At 42.2% G+C, this 25,658-nt stretch overlaps 1 pseudogene across 1 annotated transcript; it reads left to right on the forward strand.

The window, feature by feature from the left end:
* The first annotated feature begins 5,953 nt into the window (after nucleotides 1-5,953).
* LOC137423948 (cathepsin D-like) lies at nucleotides 5,954-25,658 on the forward strand (annotated as a pseudogene). Its single transcript, XR_013622774.1, has 10 exons — nucleotides 5,954-6,056; nucleotides 6,164-6,296; nucleotides 6,398-6,521; nucleotides 19,806-19,924; nucleotides 21,255-21,453; nucleotides 23,658-23,773; nucleotides 23,863-24,002; nucleotides 24,243-24,341; nucleotides 24,434-24,437; nucleotides 25,456-25,658. The product of XR_013622774.1 is annotated as a cathepsin D-like (transcript).

The raw sequence follows: 25,658 nt of genomic DNA on the forward strand, positions 1-25,658 counted from the left end.
AGTAGTCCAGACGGGAGGTGATGAAGGCATGGATGAGGGTTTCTGCAGCCGTGGAGGAGAGGGATGAGCGGAGACGGGCAATGTTTTTCAGGTGAAAGAAGGCTGACTTTGGTATTTGTCGAAGGAAAGGGTTTGGTCAAAGATGACGCCAAGATTCCGGATGTGAGGGGAGGTGGATACTGGGATACCGTCGATGTTGAGGGCAAAGTTATGGGTTGATTTTGTGAGCGTTTTTGGGCCAATGATGATTATTTCAGATTTATCGCAGTTGAGCTTGAGGAAGTTGATTTGAAGCCAGGATTTTATTTCAGTGATGCAGTTTGTCAGGATAGAGTGGGTGTCGGTGGAGACGGACTTGGTGGAGATGAAAAGCTGGATGTCATCGGCGAAGCAGTGGAATTGGAGACCATGACGGCGGATTAAGTGACCGAGGGGGGACAGGTAAAGGATGAAGAGGAGGGGGCCAAGAACTGAACCTTGGGGGACACCTTGGGGGAGGGGAGCAGTGGGGGATTTGCAGTTATTGATGGAGATGAACTGGCGTCTGTCAGAGGTATGATTTAATCCAAGAGAAGGCATTGCCGGTAACGTTAAAGGTGGATTCAAGTCGGGTGAGGAGGATGGTGTGATCGATGGTGTCAAAGGCAGAGCTGAGGTCGAGGAGGACGAGAATGTTGAGGTTGCCAGCGTCATAGGAGAGGAGAAGGTTGTTGGTGATTTTGAGGAGAGCAGTTTCAGTACTGTGGTTGGAGCGGAATCCGGATTGGAATGTTTCATACAGGTTATTGGCAGAGACATGATGTTTGAGTTGAGTGGCTACAGCGCGTTCCAAAACTTTTGACAGAAAGGGTAGGTTGGAGATGGGTCTAAAGTTGTTTAGGGTGTCAGGGTTTAGACCAGGTTTTTTTAGAATGGGGATAACAGCAGCAATTTTGAGGGAAGGTGGGACGATGCCTGTAGACAGGGAGGAGTTTATTGTTGCAATGATAAGTGGAGAGAGAGCAGGGAGGGAGGCCTTGACAAAGCTGGAGGGGATGGGGTCAAGAGTGCAGGTGGCAGTTTTCATTCCTATGAGGAGTTCAGAGGTCAGTTGGGGAGAACCGAGACAGGGGATGGCAGGACAAGGGGGGGGGGCAGGTGGTTGGAGGGGGAACGGGTGCAGCGGTGGTCAAGCTGTTGTAGATGTCAATTTTGCGTTGGAAGAAAGAGGAAGGAGATGCAGTTGTCTACTGTGAATGACTGGGTGGTGGTGTTCAGGGGGCGGAGGAGTTTGTTTATTGTCGAGAAGAGTGCTTTTGGGTTTCCGGAGCCAGAGTGGATAATTTGAGAGTAGTAGGCGGAGCGGGGGCGGGAGAGGGCATCTTTGTAGTGTTGTAGGTGGTCCTTGTAGGCTTGGGAGTGAACTGTGAGACCCGTTTTATTGCGGAGTCTTTCAAGTTGGCGAGCACGAGTTTTCATCAGGCGGAGTTCAGGGGTAAACCAGGGAGCAGAATGGGTGAAAAACTGTTTTGGTTTTTACAGGTGCAAGCTGGTCAAGGCAGGAGGAGAGAGTGTGGTTGTAGTAGTCAGTGAGGTCGGAAGGGGTGTGGAGGTCAATGAAGGGAGAAGTGGACATTTTTTCAGAGAGGGTGGATGAGAATGAGGTAGGTGAAAGAGCGTTTAGCTTACGGAAGTTGATAGTGCGATAATGCCTTGCTGTTGGGGTGGGGATCAGAGTGATGGCTAAGTGGTCAGAGGGTGAGGTCGGAGCCAGAGAGATGGTGCAAATTTAATCCAGTGGAGCAGACAAGGTCCAAAATGTGACCACGGATATGGGTAGGAAAGTCGACATGTTGAGAGGTTAAAGCAGGTGAGTAAATCAGTGAAGTCAGTGGTTATTGTGGAGTCCATGTGGATATTGAAATCACCAAGGAGGAGGATTGAGGGGGAGAGGGAACATAGCTGGGTCAGAAAGTAGGAGAAGTCAGACAGGAATGATGGGTGTGGTTTGGGAGGGCGGTAGACGACAGCCATGACTGACTGCATGCGACCAGAGAGTTTAAAAGCCAGGTGTTCAAATGATGGAGCAGATGAGATGGAGATGAGGTTGGTCTTGCTGTCTTGACGGTGGATAACGGCAATTCCACCACCTCGGCCCTCCGAGTGTGGTTTATTGACGTAGGAATATCCATTGGGTGTGGTGAGGTTGAGTGTGTAGTAGTCCAGAGGTTGTTGCCAGGTTTTGGTGAGACAGAGAAAGTCCAGTTTGTTATCCAGGATGTATTCATTCAGGATGAGGCATTTGTTGTTGAGGGACCAGGTGTTGAACAGGGTGAGCTTGATGTTGTTTTGAACAGCAGGGATGAATTCAGGTGATTTAGCCAGGGTTCGTAGGCAGGAGGTGCGATCGTGTGCGTTGCTGTGACCAGGTGCGCTGGGACGAAGAGTGAGAGTGCGCTGAGCCGACCAGAGGACGGGGATGGAGTGACCTGATTGCAAATAAACAAACTTATGACCGGAGCCACGGTGAATGTACCTGGGTCGTCGGAGGAGTCCATTTGATTTGATGGCAGAGATGCATGATGGGGTGGAGCGGGTATTGAGCAGAAGGAGCCTTGCGGCGGAGTACCGCAGAGCCATGCCAGGCAGGAGCGGAGAGACGAGACGAGGCCAAGGTTGAGGAGGTGAATCAATGGTCCCAACCCACGAGAGTGGGCCCGAGGAAACGAAGGAGCCAGGCAGGAGCGGAGAGACGAGACGAGGCCAAGGTTGAGGAGGTGAATCAATGGTCCCAACCCACGAGAGTGGGCCCGAGGAAACGAAGGAGCCAGGTAGGTGAAGCCAGGAGCAGAGCCGGGACCAAGCAGAGGGCAGGCAGGAGCAAAGATACGATCATTGGGCAAGGTTGATCACGGCAAAGCGGCAAATGCAGCGGCAATCGTCCGCCGCTGCTACAAATCTAGATCACGGTGGGAAACCGCCACCAAACCGCTGCGATGGTCACAACCCACGAGAGCGTGCCCGAGGAAACAGCGAGCAGGCGAAGGAGCGGGGCAGGCGAAGCAGGGAGCAGAGCCGGGGCTATGCAGAGGGCAGACTCAATGGCCAAAAAATCCGCACGACCACCAAAAAAGAAAGCAACTGACAGTGGCCCGGTCGAAGAAGCGGCGAGCATGTGACGCCTGCGTCCTCTTCATACCAGACCTGAAGCCGAGTTTGAGAATTGTGGTTCAAAGGATGTCGAAGGTGCATTGTAACCACTAGGGCATGCCCGTACTATATCTATATCTAAAATTATATCCCCCCCTCTATTTACATGAAATGGTTTGGTTCATGAAATGTTTTGGGTCATTCGCAACGCCAAAGCGAACGGCGAACGCTTTACATGAAATGGTTTGGTTCATGAAATGTTTTGGTCCATTCGCAACGCCAAAGCGAACGGCGAACGGCTTGCGAGTACAGTGACAATCCCCCCGGGGTTTTAATTAGTTTTAAAACATCGTTTAACGCCAACATAGCGCCAACATAGTTTGCCGATGGGAAATAAATGAATACGCTCTCAAATGTGCCATCCGAGGCAGAGTGTGTTCGCCACGTTCGGCACACGCGATAGCTCGCTGCTCTCTGATTGGTTGAATCGTTTTTTGGACATAGCTCGGTAAGTAATTGTCCGATTAATATGAAACCTTGAAAAGGCACATCCTCGGGTCCCCAGCAATATACCTGGCAAGTTTAAAGTATATCGGACCCGTGGTTGTCGAGAAACAGCGGTCACAGACAAACAAACGTACAAACAAACAAACGTACAAACAAACAAACGTACAAACAAACAAACACACAGAGATTACTGGAATTATAGATAGATATGCAGCACTGCTTTGTGAGGAGGTGGGGGTGTGGGAATGCAATAATTCAATCATAAAAATTAATATAATACATCGAAAAGAATGCAATAGTAAAGAATTTTTTTGTTGTTGTTGTTGGGTTTTTATTTTTTTATGCAAAAACGGGTCCAAAAAGACCCACAACTGCGTTTGTGGGGGAGGGGTGAATTAAAAAAAAAAAACATTCCCCCGATCCTGAAAGAAAAAAACAAACAAACAAAAAAAACCCTAGACACATACAGGAATATGTATTACCCTTCATCAAAGTATACATGAAAGATAATGTGTAAAATTGTTTACGTGTGTAAAATTGTAAATTGTAATGAATGAAACACGAACGCCTTTAACATAATGAATGAAACATTAATGCCCTGAGTGTAATGAATGAAACACTAACGCCCTGAGCGTAATGAATGAAACACGAACGCCTTTTGCGTAATGAATGAAACACGAATGCCTGTAGTGTAATGAATGAAACACGAATGCCCTGAGCGTAATGAATGAAACACGAATGCCCTGAGCGTAATGAATGAAACATGGATGCCCTGAACGCAATGAAAAAAACACGAACGCCCTGAGCATAATGAATGAAACACAAACGCCCTAAGCATAATGAATGAAACATTAATGCCCTGAGCATAACGAATGAAACATGAAGGCCCTGGGGGCAATGAATGAACGCCCCGGGGGCAATGAAACACGAAGGCCGTGGGGACAATGAACGAACGCCCTGGGGGCAATGAAACACGAATGACCTGGGGGCAATGAACGAATGCCATGGCGGCAATGAAACACGAAGGCCCTGAGAGCAATGAATGAAACTGAATGTTTCGGGGGCAATGAAATACGCCCTGAGGGCAACGAAACATGCTCTGAGCACAATGAGACACGAACGCACTGAGCGTAATGAATGAAACATGAATGCCCTGAGCGTAATGAATGAAACATGAACGTCTTTAGCTTAATGAAAGAAACACGAATGCCCTGAGCATAGTAAATGAAACAATAATGCCCTGAGCCTAATGATTGAAACACGAACGCCTTTCGCGTACTGAATGAAACACGAACACCTTTAGCGTAATGAATGAAACACAAACGCCTTTAGCGTAATGAATGAAACACGAACGCCTTTGGCGTAATGAATGAAACATGAACGCCCTGAGCATAATGAATGAAACACCAACGCCCTGAGCATAATGAATGAAACACGAACGCCTTTGGCGTAATGAATGAAACACGAACGCCCTGAGCGTAATGAATGAAACACTAACGCCCTGAGCATAATGAATGAAACACGAATGCCTTTAGCGTAATGAATGAAATACGAATGCCCTGAGCGTAATGAATGAAACACGAACGCCTTTAACATAATGAATGAAACATTAATGCCCTGAGCATAATGCATGAAACACGAAGGCCCTAGGGGCAATGAACGAATGCCCTTGGGGAAATGAAACATGGAGGGCCTGAACGTAATGAATGAAACACGAACGCGCTGAGCGTAATGAATGAAACACGGACGCCTTTAGCATAATGAATGAAGCACGAACGCCTTCAGCATAATGAATGAAACACGAATGCCTTTGGCGTAATGAATGAAACACGAATGCCTTTAGCGTAATGAATGAAACACGAACGCCCTGAGCGTAATGAATGAAACACTAACACCCTGAGCGGAATGAGTGAAACACAAACATACTGAGTGTAATGAATGAAACACGGACGCCTTTAGCGTAATGAATGAAACACGAACGCCTTTCATGTAATGAATGAAACACGAATGCCTTTGGCGTAATGAATGAAACACGAACGCCCTGAGCGTAATGAATGAAACACGAACGCCTTTCGCGTAATGAATGAAACACGCACGCCTTTGGCGTAATGACTGAAACACAAACGCCCTGGGGGCAATGAAATACGCCCTGCGGGCAATGAACACACCTGGTGTGATGGCGAGATTGAGGAAACACCACACAAGCTATTTCAGAGCCGATGATGAGGTGCGTGTGTAATTAATGATTTCGGGTTACGGCTCATATAAAAACCACGCCGACGATGAAGTCGAGATACCCTCCTTGGTTGTAGTTGTTTGTTGGATTTTCGGGGCTCGGGCTTGGTCAGTGGAATCATGAAGTGCAATGTGGTTGTTGTTTTTGTGGTTGCGGTGTTTATGTGTGGTGAGGGTTTACTACGGTGAGTGTTCATGACGTGTGCTTGTGTAGAAGTTGATTTAGTGTCGGATTATCGAGTGTATTGTGGATAGTTTAGTTTGATGTCTAATTGTCGTTTTTTTTTTACAGGATACCTTTGATCAGAAGTCGCACGGCACGGAGACGGGCAGGTGATCTAAATCTACCTTTCGATGGTTTGCTGGCACGTCTCAATGGTAGCGCTCGGGGAACCACCATGGAAGAGTTGATGAATTACCTGGATGTACGTTCTTTCATACATTCATTCATTGCCCATTCTCCCAATTCAACATCGCTACCATGGAAGATCCGAGTACTTGTTGAACCACAATGTTTGTTTTGCAGGTTCAGTATTTTGGTCTCATCGGCATCGGATCACCTCCACAGACCTTCAAGGTGGTCTTTGACACTGGTTCTGCCAATCTCTGGATTCCGTCGAAGCGCTGCTCCACAAAAAACCGAGCATGCTGTGCGTGTTGGTGGGGGTTTGAATCTTCTTTTTCGGGGTTCATGGTGCTTTTCATGAGTTACTCCTCCAGCCAATCGTTTGTGTCCCAACGTGCTTTGTAAGGAGGCTAATGGGCCCATCAAGCCTGCGCTTTCCAAGCACATACAATTATTACATAAATTCGATTTTTAAAATCTGATTTCTCATTGGTTTTTATTTCTCATCATTTCTCATCTGCAGATTAAGTTGCCGCAGCATTTGTTTTGTATTTAGTCTGTGATCAGGTTTTGTTATCGCGATAACTTGATGGCAGGAGGGATCCAGGTCAAACCTGGCACAAGTGTGTACAAGGTAGAGATTAGATTATGGGGTCAGTTGACCTTGTAGGTAAAAGATTTATGGGATTTTCACCAAATTTGATATCGATCATTAAAATGGAGCAAAAGTATGATGTTTGTATATTTGTGACCAAAAGGTTTTTATTTTCAAGTATTTATAAAACTGAAATACGGTGCATGAGACCAAGCCATATGTCTACATTATCTATTCTGTACTCTTTGTCGGTTGTGTCTTGTCTATTACTTAATGTAGTTACAATATCTATATATATATAAAACTGTGTGTGTGTAATGTTACCGATAGACTCCTAAACGGAGAGGCTCACGTACTTGATATTTGGCACAGACATGGCCATTGAACCTGGTAAGACATGGCCAACCTAAAAATTGATTTCATAATATTTTTAAACCATATTTTTACCTCAGCGCATTTCAGCGAGGAATATTATGCACGGAATCTGAACGGTCCCAGAGCAGCGCGCTGATTCGCTCAGAGCGATCACGTTATGTTCCTTGCCGCCATTAACTCAGTTACGCGTTCGCACGTATTTCAGAGCAAAAAGCGATTGCCTTTTTTTACATTTCAGCGACGAACATTGCCATTCACACCACATAGGTTTTTTTCCCTTTCATCTTTAGATCCATATTTTTTGCCATAACGTAGCGCATTATGGCTCTCTCGAGCTCGAGTTAGCCAATCACCTGGGAGCATGAGGCCACGTTAGCCACGCCCACGACAGGACGCAGAGTTGCAATCGATCGCTCAGAGCGATCACGTGATGTTCCATCCCGTCGCACGTTTGCACGTAATTCAGGGCGAAAAGCGATCGCGTTTTTTCACCTTTATGCGATCGTATTTTGTGCGATATGAATTAAATTTTAATTCATCTTTCTTTACGAATTCGAATACGAAGGATTTTCCCTTTCGATTTCGAATACGAATCGAATACGAGCTTGAGTCGAGAGGGCGAATGTACGGGTTGGGAATGTACGGGTCTCCCTTCCCCCGCCCAGCAACGCCGGTCCTGGAGGGCGTGGGTCACAGGATCGGTGAGTCTCCAAAATCCGCTTCGTGCTCTTGCGAAGATGCAGGACGATGTCGCGATTGTTGTGCTGCTCTCCGACCATGAGAACTGCAACGTCATTGTTGACTGGCCCTCCCCTTCCCTCCCCATTCCCCCTCCCCCCATTCCCCCTCCCCCCATTCCCCCTCCCCCCATTCCCCCTCCCCCCATCCGTCCTCCCCCTCCCTTCCCCCTCCGTCCTCCCCCTCCCTTTCCCCTCCGTCCTCCCCCTCCCTTCCCCCTCCGTCCTCCCCCTCCCTCCCTCCTCCACCCTACCCCTTCCCCTTCTCCCCTCCCCCCTCCCCCTCCCTCCTCCCCTCCCTTTTGGTTAAGGTTAAGAAATGAAACTCTGGTTAAGGTATGCTATTGGCCAATGGATTAAGAAATTATTTTACGACTTGCCGAAAGCACCCGGCGTTGTCCGGGTTCTTTTTGAATGAATTTACGACTATAATTCAGCTTTTCCCTGCGGCTGTAGAAGAATGACTACTATAATTCAGCTCAGCTTTTAATTGCCAAATGGGCCCAGCCCGGCCGATGTGGCCTCGACCGGCCTCGCCTCCTCGGCAAAAACCTCCCTGGGGCCTGGCCTGACATTGTTTTTGTTTCAGAGGTTTCCTCCTATCTTTCGCCGTTCAGGAGATTAGCGCGTGCAGACAAACACACAAAAACTTTCTTTTATATATATATGTATATATATATAGATAGATAATTAATATATATATATATATATATTTAATTATGTAATTAATCAATCGACTATTTTACACCTCTCCCTCCCAATAGTCTCTGAGCTGCACTGCGGCAATGCTGCGCTGGAGGATGTTTATTTGGCATGGGGGTAGTGTACTTTGAATGTATCTGTACTTGTTCCATAATTGGTTATCAAAATATGGTAGAATGTGACATCAGCATACCCACACCTGCTGCTGGGTAGTGTGGTAGAATTTCGTGTATGACTCGCAGGACTCCAATGACCGGACTCAGGTTTACAAAAGGTCTTTGTTTATTATTCACTTCATTCCATTTACCAAATAATACCGCATTATTCAATGGCTGAGATTAACTCTTTTCCATGGTCCTTTTCGTTCGGCTGATGTTCCTCCGCCATGGTCCCGTTCGTCAGAGCTCCTCGCAGCAAGTACTCTCGACTCCAGCCGCAGCTCCCGCTTATATGGACCAACTCGACTTAATCCTCTGTCCGCTGAACTCGTAATCTCTTCTCCGCTGACGTTACTGGTCGCCTTCCTGGCGCCAGCTAGCCCCCCCTGTTGTGAGTTCCATTTATCAAACAATAGGGGGGTGCTCCAGCCTGGGGCTGTGACCAGGTGTTTCAAGAGATTATCATGTTCGTGCACATTCCTAACTCATTTACAAACTCGTCCTTCACAGAGTTTGCATGTAAAATGTATTTGCTTTGTTACCAGGTTAATTAATAAGTTACCAGTGCCAATTAATAAGTTACGCTGAGTTACACTTCCACAATTCCCTCATCTTTTTGTTTTTTGTTTATATTAACCTTTAATCTAAACATCAATATAAGTAAATAATCAATCACTACAAGTAAACATCATTACAAGTATAAGTAAATAATCAATCACTACAAGTAAACATCATTACAAGTATAAGTAAATAATCAATCACTTTGGTAATCAAATTCCCTTGGGCATACACCGTCATCCTGCAAGAATCACAAAACATTTCGTTGGTCATTGACTCCTTCCATATCGTTCAATCTATTGCATTTGCATCACAAATATATTTTCAAAACAACACTTCACCATCACCAAGATACAACAATTTCACTTCATTTTCAAGTTTTGTAAAGCATCTGCACCATCTGGCAAAAAACGTTTTCCTCCACACAAATGTTGACTTTGTTTGAAAGGAAGGGCTGATCACTTGTGTTTGAATCCTGGTATGAAACATTTTCTCCTAATGTCTTCATAGCTCCTGCACTACTTCGTGTAGGATTTCGCTGTTGTGGTAACATTGCGGAGTCATAGGCTGACCCTGCTCTCCTTGTAGCATTCTTGCCACTTTTTGCTGTAAACCATAGTAATTCCTGAACACGGCCTTCACCCAGTTGTAGTCGACTTGCCTCCTCCCTCATTGTGAGTGGGCAGCAAGTATTGGTGTGACGTTGATTGGCCAGCAAGATGTGGAACAGGGATGCCGGATGCATCCACAATGATGTTGGGACCATGGTGTTCAGGTCATTCATGGTCCTTACCAGGAGCAACCAGCAGAATCGTACACAGCTGTTGTGACAAGGGCACAGCCGTTTTTTGCAGCTCCATGCTGGTTCCCCGGACGTTGGTGAAGTAATAACATATGTCCCCGCATTTCACAGAGGTTGCAGGTAAAATGTCGTTGTCCTGCAACTTCTGATGTGGTGAATGTTCGAAGCCTTCGAACAAGAGTAAGTGATCGCCTTTCTTTCATATGTTGCAGTGTGATCCAGGCAAATGGTCACATAAATTTCCTTGGTGAAGGTAAGCATTCATCTCCAAGTTACACGGGAGAATGTCTTCATCATTCTTTGAGAAAGAGGGTGTATGCCACGATTAACTTCATTTTTTAGCCACAAATTTTCTTTCTCGACCTTCTTCCCAATTCCGTTAGCAATCCCTCCAAACTGTGATCTCATCTTATCCTTATGCTCAGTCACATCTGAATCTGCTTTCCGCACACACTGGATCAGATAGGGTACATCTTACCATGAAATCAGCATAATCATGTATATCTTCCGACAGTTTCACATTCAACAATTTGTTGTTTTTTCCTTAACACAAACGTTATATTCATTTATATGCGTCACACAAATAATATTCAATCAGGTATGTATTTTATTACTAATCTAAGAATAGCATTGTATATGATTACAATCACAAACGGGAATATCTAATTCCCAACAACAATTTTCCCAAACCAACAAATTAAGCATAATGTATTATTACCATAATTCCTCTCCACTTTTTCTTTTCCCTCTGTTTTTCTAACAGTGTGTCACTCGTGGTGATATGAGTTCACTGATATTGTAATTGACACAACTCATAACATTGTCGTTATGCCATTATCTTAATTCTACTGTTTGTCGCCATAAAAGTCTTCCTTTTCTGGTTTCACATTTCTTTCCTCATTTGTCACTTCATGCGTTATCATCGTGTTGTTGGTTACCTTATTCAAACACACCGTCACTAAGGCTTTCAAGCAAGCCACCACTAAAACAATTGCCAATATAACTACTAAACCAACAAACAAGTCTGCTACTCCTTGTATATATTCATACCTATGACATAGTTATATGTCGATGACATTTAACATTATATACCAAACTAACAAGCTTCCTAAAAGGTAAATAAAGAAAATCCCTTAATATGTAACATAATCAGATTATTTGTCTTGCCCTGATCCCCCTATCTCCCGGGGTTGAACTCAATCCCCTGATCATGAGTGTAGTTGTGATACATTTTTCACTCATGTTGTATTAATATCAGCAGGTAATTGTATGTCATGTAGGCAAATAAATGTCACTATCCCAAGTAGGAATATCACATGTTGAAAATGTAATGTTTAACAATGCAAGGGGTGTTAAAATGTAATTCAAATGACTGTAAATCACGACTATCATTTATCTACCACTGAATGTTCTGCTGGGCTGCTAGGTGCAGCCTCATTTTCTGTGCGATCGTCCACCTTAGCCCCATGTCCTTGTTTGCAATGAGGGGCATGAATCCAACTTTCTATTTTGGGTCCATATTTTTTTTTTTCTATTCTTATCAATCTCCTATGGTTTATCAATTTGTTCCAAAACACTGCAACCAAAGGTTTTAACCAAAGCTCTACCAAACTATTTCCAATTTGAACTCAAAATGCTAATTAAACAACAATTCAAAGAATTAACTTCAATGGGTCAACAAACTCATTTTATAAACAGATCTAATTTTCCCATCCAATAATTTTCCTTGCCAAATGTCATATTGCAACACTTTAATAAACCTTCGAAAAATGTCTCCCAAATCAATAAATTCCCTTTTTACTTCCCAAATACTCATCTGTAAATTACATATTCAATTACAGTTTTTTCCTATTTGTTCGGCCTAAATGGCCACTGAAGTGGCTGCCAACATGCAGTACCGTTTTTATCTACCAAGCAAGTATTCGTCCGCATAAGATCTCTACCAAAATGTTGTTTGTAAAAACAAATCTGGGATTTCTGATTACATGGATGCACACTCTCAGGACATTTCAGGCTGCTTGTTAACAATCCACTACGATTAATTAATTCCTTTACCCACAATCAAATAATTAGTACAAATTGAGGATATTATCCCTATCACATTCATTTATAGATTCATTATGTTGGATCTAAATTTTCTCCCACTGCTGCAAGGAAGAACAATAGCTCTAATAAGTCTTTGTAATATCTCACTTCATTTACCCAGCATCGAAGAATTTATTTACTATCCATTCCCATCTGTTAACCAGTGACTTTGTTTGAACTCCAAAACTTAATTTGATGAATCCCATGTGTATGGTACCACTTATTGAAACCCATACTTTTGTAGAAAGTATCCAAGTAAGTGTTTTAATACACCCCCTTAACTGTTGCTCATCCATTTCTATGCACCCAGTGAGTACTACTGACACCAGTATGCCAATATAGGTGTGCGAGATTAACAAATATGTTGCAGGTACATGTAACAGCGCGTTCTGAGTATAAATAACGTAACAGCGCGTTCATGTCTGCCCCTTGGTTTAAGATGCACAATGCATTCCGTTTTAAAACTCACAATAGTTCCAATCAGCAAGATTTTCTTTACTATTTTCCCATATCATCTATGCCTAATACACATCCATACATGCAGCACAATTTATATGCTGATAAAATTCAAGTTTATATATATATATATAAATCCATGAGCAGAGTATTCTGGGAAGTCAGTGTAAGACCTCTCCCAAATTTGGATAATTTTGTACTCCCTCATTTCCTTTTATGAAGCTCATATCCATAAATAGCTGTTATTCTCATATAAATTCTATCAAAAATGGAATCCCAAAATTACTCACAATTTTACTATTAATTAATGGCTGCTCATAACCCAGCACATCAAATTTTTTATATTCCATTTCCCTTGACAAAAGAGATAATGTTCATAATCAAATTATATTTCTATTTTATTTTACGGATTCTCTGGATATTCAATCCCATCCACATATCCCAATCCCATCCACATATAACTATCCATTTCCAGACAGGCACACTGTCGGTGTCAACAATCTTGTAAGATTGATACACAAAAACACACACACACATGCATTATGCATATTTGTTTGCGTTGGAACCATTATTTACAGATCAGATGGGTGTCAATTTTATTTCAATTTCATAAAATTTGTCAATCAAATTCAAAATGCTTATAGACAAATGAACCAAAAGTCCATTCTTAGAAAACCTTTATGATGTCAAATTGAAATTACCCTTTCTGCCTTCACAATAATCTATCCAAATTTTGACTACACACCCATTTGCATGTCAGTCGACCATTGACCTATCAATTGTGCGGAACAATAGTCCGAAATTCCCACCTGATCATCATGTGACTCTTGTCACTTAGTTTCAAAAATTTGCAAAGCAATTGTTCCAACTTTGTAAATTTAAAATTGTGTGCCCAACATAAAAGATCCAATTTCGGCATGTGATCAATTAATTACTAATTTGCTTACAAGCAAAAGAAAAAATGAATAATTCTTGCTCCGAAAACTTTTCAGACCCAAGAATCATTGACAGTTATTCATGTTTGTCCAGTAATCGAATCTGTTGAGGCCAATCATCATTTGGGATTTGCAGCAATGAAGGCCTAATCATTGTCTGAGGTACCGGTACGTACTGGTACCCTTGATCTTGGTTTGCCCCATGACCTTGTCCTCCTGTTGACATACGGACATCTTCTTCTCCAATGTCCCATCTTTCCACACTCGAAACACCGGTTTCTGTCGTTTCCTGGTCTGTGCACCTGTGCATTTGTATTGCTGGGCTGCATCTCTACATTCCTGAGTTGCCACTGCAATCTCTCGTTGTCTCCTGAAACACGAAAAAATTCTCTGTACCGTCCTTTTTTGGGGAGACAACTGGAAATCAGATGGGACAACCGTCACTTTCATTCCTAATTTCGAGGGCAGTTGTGCATTTGTCTCCTGCACTGTATCCTGTATCCTTTTTATTTTAAGTTCTAGATCCGTTATCCGTTCTTGCTGTTCCCGTTGTCTGGATTCACCATCCCAAAGATGGAATGCAAGCCAGTCTACCGTTAGATTCTGTCTCTTCCTGGCTTTCAATATTTGTTCCAATCTTTCCAATCGACTTCGCTCAAATGTACCATCTCTTGGAAACTCCTTATCATGTCCCTTTGTCCACAAATACCAATTCTCGACCTGCCTTATAGCTTCTGCACCATAACGGTCGTACATATGATGTGTACAAGTACCTTTTGGTGGACTCTCTGGTTGTCCTTGTGTATTCTTGCAGGCTCCATTTCCCATTCTGCCTTTTATCAAAGTAGCGTTGGATGTGTTGTAGTTTGTTCCTCTAAAGCTTCACTCGTACCTCCAGGAAGGGTCTCTCCACCTGTTCACACGGTGATTTCCAGAGAATCTCCCTCAGCCGTGGCTTTTGCACAATCCAATCTCACAGATCAGTATTTGCAGATGAGCCGGAGGGTCAGTATGAAATGGGTGAATCCTCAGGTGTCCGCTCTGTTTGACGGGGAAATCACACAATGGTAACCGCACATACATATCTGTATATAAACTCACCACCTTGCTCAATTTTCCCAGGTTGTCTCCACATTGATAATATCTCGCAAAGATATCAAAGCTTCTTTCTTGAGACCGCATTTTCATCAATCAAACAATCAATATATTCAATTCAATTTATTCAGTTCAATTTATGCAATTAAATTCAATCAATTAGATTCAATCAATTAACAATTCAATCAATTATTCAATTTCAATTAATTCATCAATATTCATCAATAAATCAAATTAATCATTTTGAATGACTCCTTGCATAAGCCCTTTCCCCAATGATGTCAGGACAGGTCCATCCATTGACTGAGATCGACTCATCGGTCGTCACCTCTGGTTCGTACCTCATGTCAATTGATGAATCACCGTCCTGTCCTAGGGTCATATCTGACATATTTCCCCATTTTGCCTGGTCTCCACAAATTTTCTTTGCAACCACTAAAGGCAACTCATCCTTCATTCGTGAGACAGCCAAAATGGATGGCAGATATTAAGGTTCATTGGAAAAAATATCTCATCATTTTTTCCTTTAATAGTACCCAAAATCTCTTGGCAATTTAAATTTCGTAAAACTACTGAAATAAGACTGTAAAATTCCTTCAATCATGCTAAATTTTGAAGCTCCATTGCTTGTAACACCCAATTTATCCCATAGGGCTTGAAAGTTCTTTCCCAAGTTCATGCAATCATTCTGCATTTGAACCCTATGATATCATTCATAATAATCATCATGATTTTATAGTCATGGTCATATCATAATCATCTATTTAAAACGAACATTTCCTTTATCACCACAATTATGTGGTATAATCAACAATAGAATAAAACTGTACATAGCAACAGGCTACCTCATGGCCACTCAGTATACCTATTGACAATAAGTCATAACAATATCGAATAATCATTGAACAATTCAAAAATCGCTTCCACTGCTCCAGCCGCAGCATTCGTCATTTTGTTTGCTCATCCGCATGACCAAAACGAAATAAAGGGAGCTCAACCATTACACAGCGCTTTTAATGGCGCATGCCATAGAAACTCAACGCAATTTCGACTCAGCCAGAAAACGAGCAAATTTTGCAGGATGTTAACTGGAATTAGTCGTGAAAATATATCCAAAATACACAAAAAATACACATCCACAAAATAAACAACAAACCCAAACAAACCCAAGGTCGACCCTCTTACACAGTAAATTACATCATTTCAGCATCGTATTGATTGCTGAAATATTCCAGGGTTTATACATACCTTAAAAGAGGTATGCGTGGTGTTGCCCCCTCCCACGTTTATTCCAGGGTTTATACACACCTTAAAAGAGGTATGCGTGGTGTTGCCCCCTCCCACTTTTAATTCCTCATTAAATTCCTCATTAAATTACTTATTAAATTACTCATTAAATTACTCATTAAATTACTCATTAAATTATTCGTTAAATTACTCATTAAATTACTCATTAAATTACTCATTAAATTATTCGTTAAATTACTCATTAAATTACTCATTAAATTACTCATTAAATTACTCATTAAATTACTCAGTAAATTACTCATTAACTTAACTTACATAGTTTCAGCATTGTATTGATTGCTGAAATATTCCAGGGTTTATACACACCTTAAAAGAGGTATGCGTGGTGTTGCCCCCTCCCACTTTTAATTACTCATTACATCGTTTCCATTAAAAAAACATCGCTTCTACTGCTCCAGCCGCAGCATTTGTCACTTTGTCTGCTCATCCGCATGACCAAACCGAAATATAAGGAGCTCAACCATTACACAGCGCATTTAATGGCGCATGCCATAGAAACTCAACGCAATTTCGACTCGGCCAGCAAACGAGCAAATTTTGCAGGATGTTAACTGGAATTAGTCGTGAAAATATATCCAAAATACACAAGAAATACACAAAAATACACTCCCACACAAATAAACAACATTTATTCCGTTTAACAGAACAAACATTTCCTCTATCATGACATGCATGTCTTCAAAATTATATGCCCAAGAGAAAAAGTAAAATTAATTAAAACTGCGGGCAGTGATGATCCGGGGACAATACCGCTCCATCCTGATTGGACGAGTGCGTGCTAGAGTCGTTAACAACGACAGTCCAGATCCGATTGTTCAAAATTTAAACTCAATCGATCGAAAAATGAACGCAGGGATGCATTTTAAAGGTGCAGTGGCACTAACTGAGTTGCCACGAATATGGCCACGAAATTGCCAATATGGCCATCACAAAATATTTTCCTTAATCAATTGGCTCATAGCATAACCAATCTGCAAGTATTTCATCCGAAGATGTATCTCTCAGGAATTTTAATTAAATAAGTCATTTATAAATCAACGAGTTAATTTATTAAATGATTAATCAATAAATCAATATTTTCCTTGACAGCCACATCACTTGGTCAGTGTCATGTCCAAATATCAGCTTCCTTACTCAAAAGGTGCCTGAGTTAATGTAATGTAATTAATGTAATTAATAAATGTAATGTAATGTAATGTAACAACAAGTTCCAACAGCAAGTTCCAACAACAAGTTCCAACAACAAGTTCCAACAACAAGTTCCAACAAGTTCCAACAAGTTCCAACAACAAGTTCCAACAACAAGTTCCAACAGCAAGTTCCAACAACAAGTTCCAACAACAAGTTCCAACAACAAGTTCCAACAGCAAGTTCCAACAGCAAGTTCCAACAGCAAGTTCCAACAGCAAGTTCCAACAGCAAGTTCCAACAACAAGTTCCAACAGCAAGTTCCAACAACAAGTTCCAACAAGTTCCAACAACAAGTTCCAACAACAAGTTCCAACAACAAGTTCCAACAACAAGTTCCAACAGCAAGTTCCAACAGCAAGTTCCAACAGCAAGTTCCAACAGCAAGTTCCAACAGCAAGTTCCAACAACAAGTTCCAACAACAAGTTCCAACAACAAGTTCCAACAGCAAGTTCCAACAACAAGTTCCAACAACAAGTTCCAACAACAAGTTCCAACAGCAAGTTCCAACAGCAAGTTCCAACAGCAAGTTCCAACAGCAAGTTCCAACAACAAGTTCCAACAGCAAGTTCCAACAACAAGTTCCAACAACAAGTTCCAACAGCAAGTTCCAACAGCAAGTTCCAACAGCAAGTTCCAACAGCAAGTTCCAACAACAAGTTCCAACAACAAGTTCCAACAACAAGTTCCAACAAGTTCCAACAGCAAGTTCCAACAACAAGTTCCAACAACAAGTTCCAACAGCAAGTTCCAACAACAAGTTCCAACAACAAGTTCCAACAACAAGTTCCAACAGCAAGTTCCAACAGCAAGTTCCAACAGCAAGTTCCAACAGCAAGTTCCAACAACAAGTTCCAACAGCAAGTTCCAACAACAAGTTCCAACAACAAGTTCCAACAGCAAGTTCCAACAGCAAGTTCCAACAGCAAGTTCCAACAGCAAGTTCCAACAACAAGTTCCAACAACAAGTTCCAACAACAAGTTCCAACAAGTTCCAACAGCAAGTTCCAACAACAAGTTCCAACAACAAGTTCCATTTATCAAACAATATCAAAATATTAGGACCATCATCAAACCAATGAATGACTCCATCCTTTAATGACTCCATCCAAACCCAGACATTTTGAGTTCCGTAACTTTAATACTTCAAATTTTCCATTCCTTCCCTTCCTTATCCTTCGATGTAGGGATGTAGGGATGTAGGGATGGGTTCAAAAAAAATCGAACGAGTTTTGGTTATGGCGGGAAAACTGAAAAAAATTCTCTATTTAAAACGGGTGTACACGATTGTACACGTGTACGGACCTTACCGAACCTTACCGACCCGGCAAACAAATCGCCTCATGGTGCACTTCATGAGCCGACTTGCCCGCAGACCAGAGTAAGGCTCTTAACACCCAGCGTATACCGTACGCATATGCAAGCACACGAATAATAGAATCATTTAAACCGTTCCATCCGTGACTTTTACCTTGGACGGTCGTGACAAAAATACTTTTACACTCCTTGGATTACCTACGGAATGCAAGTCCCACACACCAAATCCTCCATCTTCAGAATTCATATTTCATAATGGACAGATCCCCAAGACGTCATGCTTACATGCTCACCTTGGCGACGTCCACTCGAAATCCCAGCGGTGCCTCCATATTGTGGTAGAATTTCGTGTATGACTCACAGGACTCCAATGACCGGACTCAGGTTTACAAAAGGTCTTTGTTTATTATTCACTTCATTCCATTTACCAAATAATACCGCATTATTCAATGGCTGAGATTAACTCTTTTCCATGGTCCTTTTCGTTCGGCTGATGTTCCTCCGCCATGGTCCCGTTCGTCAGAGCTCCTCGCAGCAAGTACTCTCGACTCCAGCCGCAGCTCCCGCTTATATGGACCAACTCGACTTAATCCTCTGTCCGCTGAACTCGTAATCTCTTCTCCGCTGACGTTACTGGTCGCCTTCCTGGCGCCAGCTAGCCCCCCCTGTTGTGAGTTCCATTTATCAAACAATAGGGGGGTGCTCCAGCCTGGGGCTGTGACCAGGTGTTTCAAGAGATTATCATGTTCGTGCACATTCCTAACTCATTTACAAACTCGTCCTTCACAGAGTTTGCATGTAAAATGTATTTGCTTTGTTACCAGGTTAATTAATAAGTTACCAGTGCCAATTAATAAGTTACGCTGAGTTACACTTCCACAGTAGCATGCTCCATGATGCAATTTACATTGATGTACCAATATTACATTGTAGTTGGGTTTGCTCCATGAAGCAAAACTACCACTGAAAATGAGTAGTATTGAATTGTTAAATAATAAATGGTTCACTCGATTCTAAAGCACTCCAGCAAGGTGGAGGTTTGCTGTGTAGCTGTAGAATAATTTGTCATGCCTTCACTGCAGTATCATTCTTTCCAACTTCATATTTTTAGTTTGAGCAGAAGATTTTTCATTTTCAACAGCAGACTAAATCTTGGAAGTTAAAACAAATCCATGCCAAAGTTGTAATTGCATTGGACAGTGTGTTGTCCAAGAAATGGTACCTGTGCATGCTTAACAAATGTTACCTACCTGGTGTGTTTTTTTTTTTTTTTCAGCAACACACAAGAGGTATGACTCTTCAAAGTCTCGCACTTACACTCAGGATGGCAGACCCTTTGAGATCCATTATGGCACTGGCAGTCTTCAGGGCTTTATGAGCAAGGACATTGTTATGGTATGTGGAGCGGATGGGGATAGGGATAGGTATGGGTATTGTGGTTGGGGATGGGCTCGTCCACGTGGTGAGAATATTTACCAGATATCCCACAAGTTGAGTTCAACCTTCAGCAAATGTTGCATACCTAGTGGCAATGTTTTATTTGGATTGTCGTGATCATAGCCACAAGTATTCCCATGGGGGGGGATCGCTTGAGTTTTTGGCCGCACTCTTGAACCGGCTGCAGTTGGCAAGTTTTACTTCAGGGTGCTGGTGATGAATTGCTTGCTCCAATGCAGTGGGGTATTTTGTTTACCTTGCGCTAATAGATGGGCCATCCAATTTGAGGGACGAGACTGCAATGTCTTGCACTTAAATCTTTGGCAGATTGGAGTTCAATGTGCCATGTGCACCATTCTTCGCCAAGGATTTTGATTGGAAGCTCATGGAAAATGGCCATATCAGATTGCCATCGGATAGTTGGCAAAAAAAACAGCAGGCCCATTAAGACACTTCAGGGAGAACTCTGATGCTAATACATTGCAGTTGATTATATACACCTGGAATCTTGGGGCAGGCATTGTCTATACTAGGGCATGCCCGTACTATATATAAGCTAGGACGTGCCCGTACGTGGGTGCCCGTTCCTTGCCAAAAAAAAAAAAAAAAAAAAAATTTGTGTAGGGGTGTGTGTGTGTAAACATCCTAGGGCGTGCCCGTACGTGGGTGCAAAAAAACATGCGTGCAAACAACAACAACAAAAAAAAACTTTGAAACCACGTGGCAGTAACGACCACAGAACCCCCCCCCCCTCTATTTACATGAATGGTTTGGTCCATTCGCAACGACCACAGAACCCCCCCCCTCTATTTACATGAATGGTTTGGTCCATTCGCAAAGCCAAAGCGAACGACCACAGAACCCCCCCCTCTATTTACATGAATGGTTTGGTCCATTCGCAAAGCCAAAGCGAACGACCACAGAACCCCCCCCCCCCCCCTCTATTTACATGAATGGTTTGGTCCATTCGCAACGCCAAAGCGAACGGCGAACGGCTAAATCGCCATAGCTCGGTAAGTACTTGTCCGATTAATTTCAAACCTTGAAAAGGCACATCCTCGGGTCCCCAGCAATATACCTGGCAAGTTTCAAGTATATCGGACCCGTAGTTGTCGAGAAACAGCGGTCACAGACAAACGTACAAACGTACAGAGATTACTGGAATTATAGATAGATAAAAGTGCGCTCACCCGTATTGTGATTTTTTAAAATTTTTTTTGCCCATATTGTCTCCATTGATGGATCCTGATTTCTCACGTGATATGCATGACAATCTTTCTCGCTGTAGATCGGGAATCTTAGTGTGGTTGGACAGAGGTTTGGTGAAGCTGTACAGCAACCTGGGATAACCTTCCTGCTGGCTCATTTTTATGGGATTGCAGGGCTCGGTTCCCATCTCTTGCTGTGGCAGGTGCCACACCACTTTTTGACAACATGATGGCACATGGTTTGCTTCCACGTCCTGTATTCTCCTTCTACCTGAACAGGTGTGTGAAGTGCAGGCTGGAATTTCACTTGTTTGATTGTTGCTAATTGTTTCAATGGTTGTAGATTTATCATAAACTTTCAACCTGTTTGTCTTGTGGAAGTGGTTGGGCCTAAATAACATCGTTGAGTGACATGTGCACTTTGGTATAGTGTGCATGTTAAAGTGCAGCTATTCAAGTGTTCCTTTGCTGTCCCGTCTAGAATGAGCTGCCGTTAGTTTCTATAGGTGATTATGGTGACGAGCATCTGTTGTTACCATGGCAACACGGGAACTTGGCAACTTCCCTTGCCCCAATTCATCGAGGATATCTGACGATGCTTTGGCTTTTGACTGGCAATCCATAGGCGATTCCATCTTGGGATCAATCGTACTAAAATGTGCAATTTGGTGTCAGCCTGTGTTTTGTTTTTTTTTTGTTTTGTTTTTATCGCGATACATTCCGTCGTTACTTATCCAATCTCTTTCAAACTTGACAGGATGACTAAGGGATGCACAATGAGGTTGTAGCAGATTCATTGCCCCCCTCACCAAGGGGGGTTTCTCCCCTGAGCGGGTTTTCCCCGCCATTGCTGTCAATGGGGTTGCGTGTTGTGGTGTGTATCCATGTTAAGTTATCTTTATCATGGCGTTTTAATAACATTAACGATAATAGCATAATATTCATGTTATTACAAAACATAACACCATTAATATCCCACCTCCCCAAGGGGTTTTTCCTCCTTGAACAAACGTCGAGTGAACGTTTATAAATAGTTTATCATGGAGTTTTTGTGGGAGCAACGGCCTCTACCCGAAGTAAAAAATATTATAAACCACAAACAGGTATGATTAGCTTTTTAAACAGTCGCTAAAGCTGTCTAACACTAAATGAAGAAATTGAGGAATCCTGACATCCGTGAGGTAATTTTACTTTCAGAACTGAGCGAAAATCTGCTGTACTCTATATACCCCACAAGTGTTGGGTTAACATGACCCTTCCTGCAGCTACTGTGGTGACCTTTTGAAACTCTCTCCTGCTGTTTGACACGAAACAAACGGAGGAAGCCCGGGTTGCGCTCATTTGCCAAGTTGCTAGCTCGCGCTTGCCAAGCCAGCCATTCATTAAGGGTTTTGAATGGAGTGCTTGCTCGAATGCTTAAACCACTTGGTGACCTCTCCACAATAAACTTGGTAAATGAACACACACCCAATGTTCGTGAGATCTGACCATAGATCGACTGTAATCTATATACCCCAAAGTGGAATGACTTCCTGCCACTGCCGTAGTGTGTGCACTAGTAAAAGGAAATAAGCTATTCAGTGCCTTGCTCATACAGCCTAATTAACTGTAGACAACTAATTTAGAAGCAGGACCCTCAATTCCCCTCCCACCCGATACCCAACTGTCTTGTGCACTCATTTCTACACCCTGACTATTAACTTTCCTTTTCATCAAATCTCGCTTCCCATTTCCACAATGCCATAAATTGGGTAACCTTACCATGAATAACCAGTAACTTCTGTTACACCAATAAACTACATGGTGGTGACAGGTCCTAAGATAAAGTCAATATCAACCACCAAGGCCAGTTTGGGTCAAAATCTTGGTGTCTATAATTCAGCCATTCTCCCAAACAATCTGCTGCATAGTCTTTGGACTAATGTACTTTATATACCAGCTTCTAATCTACAGGGAAGTTTCAAAAAAAAAAAATTAACACAGGCCAATAACAATGGACTTTATTTTGACATCAGCAGTTGGATTTCAATTAAGGAAGCTGGTATTTATACTCGAGATTTGAACATTTGTGACCATATTTGAGAGAAACAGGTTGAGATGGTTTGGTCATTTGTTGAGGAAGGATGAAAGTAACTAGTTGAGAAGAGCGATGAAAATGAATGGAGAAGGAAGTAGAGGACAGGGAAGACCAAGAAAGACTTTGCTTAATGTGGTGAAAGAAGAAATGTGGGCAAGGGGGTTAACAAGGGGAGATGCAGGAAATAGCGTTAAATGGAAAAGATTGTCATGGGGCCCGCAAGTCTAACCCCCACTCTCGCAGGGAAAATGGCCTTAAAATGCATGTTGTTGTTGTTGACCATATCGAAAAATACCAACTTGACAACTAAGACACTTTTGATAATATTCAGCAGTTTGTAATTGTTTGCTTGAAAAACTCGAGATGAAACTACATGTTTATTTCCACTTTGTTCTCCATCCCCCAGAGACCCGAACATTCTGCCAGGAGGTGAACTGATATTTGGTGGGTCAGATTCCAAGCATTACAAAGGAAACTTTCACTACGTGAAGCTCACAAAAAAGGATTATTGGCAAATCCATATGGAAGGGTGAGATTTTATTTGTATGTTGTGTATTGTGGTGCTGTGTGTGCTACCTTGTCCAATGTGCTCATGGACTTTGTTTGCGCAGCCTCAGTGGGCCCAGTGATGCTGTGCCGCAGTGGCTGTGAAGCTATTGTAGATACTGGTACGTCTCTGATCACCGGCCCATCAAAGGACATTGCAATGCTGCAAATTGCGCTTGGGGCAGTTGCTTCACCACATGGTCAGGTTGGTGTGATTGTTTTTATCTACAGATTGTGGCATTTGATTCCATGAAGCTTTTGTTGGGTTAGTGTATTTGATCAGGCAGTCATAATGATTGCTGCTGCTGGTATAAAACAATAGGTCATCCTTCCCTGAGCCCCTGCTCGAGGATTTGATTGTTGGAGTTTTGCACCTTTGGCAAAGATTGAAAAGGAAAGTGCCTTTTTTTTCCTTTTGTTTTTCCTGCTTTCCTTTTCTTTGCAGTTTTACATTGACTGCAATGCTGTCACATCGCTCCCAGTTGTCACGTTCCTGTTTGGTGGAAAGGGCTACACCTTGACAGGAGAGCAATATGTAACAAAGGTAAGACATGGGTCACTCTGCTTTCAACCACTATTTTTGCAGAGGTTCAAAAACAAATTGTTAAAGATGAAATTGTAAAACTGAATTTATAGTCAGGTTCACTATTTTTTCGTTCAAAATCATGGTACATTAGCAAACATATACATTTTTGGAAACGTTATTACATGGAAAATCTGAAAATCAATGTTTACATTTGCCAATTCCGACCAATTCGATTCGACCAAATCGAACAATTCCATTCGACCAATTCGACCATTCGACCAATCGTTTCGTTCGACCATTCGACCAATTCGATTTGCCAATCAATTTGACCGACCTTTGCTTGTGTGGAACGGACTGTGAAAACGATGCGGACTATATTGTCGGATACGACACACAGGACAGTGATGACGAACTCTAAATGGCATATTCTGTAATCGTGTATGTTTGATGCCATTGACTGCCTGTGTATATTTTGTCATTGACTGCCTGTGTAGATGTGAAGTTATACTGACTGCATGTGTATATATGATTTTGCTGACTGCCTGTGTATGTTTGGTGATATGAATTATTGTGACACATTTTGATGTTATTAACTGCCTGTACAAAATGATAACATGTATTTGATTATGCAACTTATCACGAATATAAAGACAGTATTTTGCAATTCAAAACCTTTGATTCGTCTTACCATTCCCCATAGCACTAATTTGATACTTTCATTGGATTCCTTGTCCCTGAAAATATAGGTTTAGTATATTTTAAAGTTTTTAGGGTAATTAGAGGCAGAAATAGAACAAAATATGTATTTTACAGTGGCCATTTTGAAAATCCAAAATGGCCGCCATACAGGTATCTCTCCAAATGTAAACATTGATTTTTAGTTTCCTTATGCTATAACCTTTCCAAAAATGTATAGGTTTGCTAATCTACCATGATTTTGAACGAAATATAATTTATTGACATAGTGAACCTGACTTAAGACAAGTACCTTTCTAAACCTTTACTTAAATTTTTTATTTATTTCTGAAGCCGTCTTGTAAAGCATACCTGTAAATATAATTATGGTTTCATGACCAAACTATCCATATCTTTACCTGTACATGCTTTGAGACGAATTGAATGTTTCTTTCAGGATGTGACCTTTTATGGAACCACCTGCCTTTTGGGCTTATGGCTGTTGATGTTCCTCCACCTGTGGGCCCATTGTGGATTTTGGGTGATGTGTTCATTGGCCATTATTACACTGAATTTGACCGTGGACAAGACCGGGTTGGCTTTGCGATGGCCTTGTGATCATGCACTTTTGTACATTTGAGCGTTTAATCAAAATGTAAG

Source organism: Myxine glutinosa, chromosome 3 (assembly GCF_964187855.1).
Source record: "Myxine glutinosa chromosome 3, kmMyxGlut1.1, whole genome shotgun sequence".
In the NCBI taxonomy this organism is placed as follows: Eukaryota; Metazoa; Chordata; class Myxini; order Myxiniformes; family Myxinidae; genus Myxine; species Myxine glutinosa.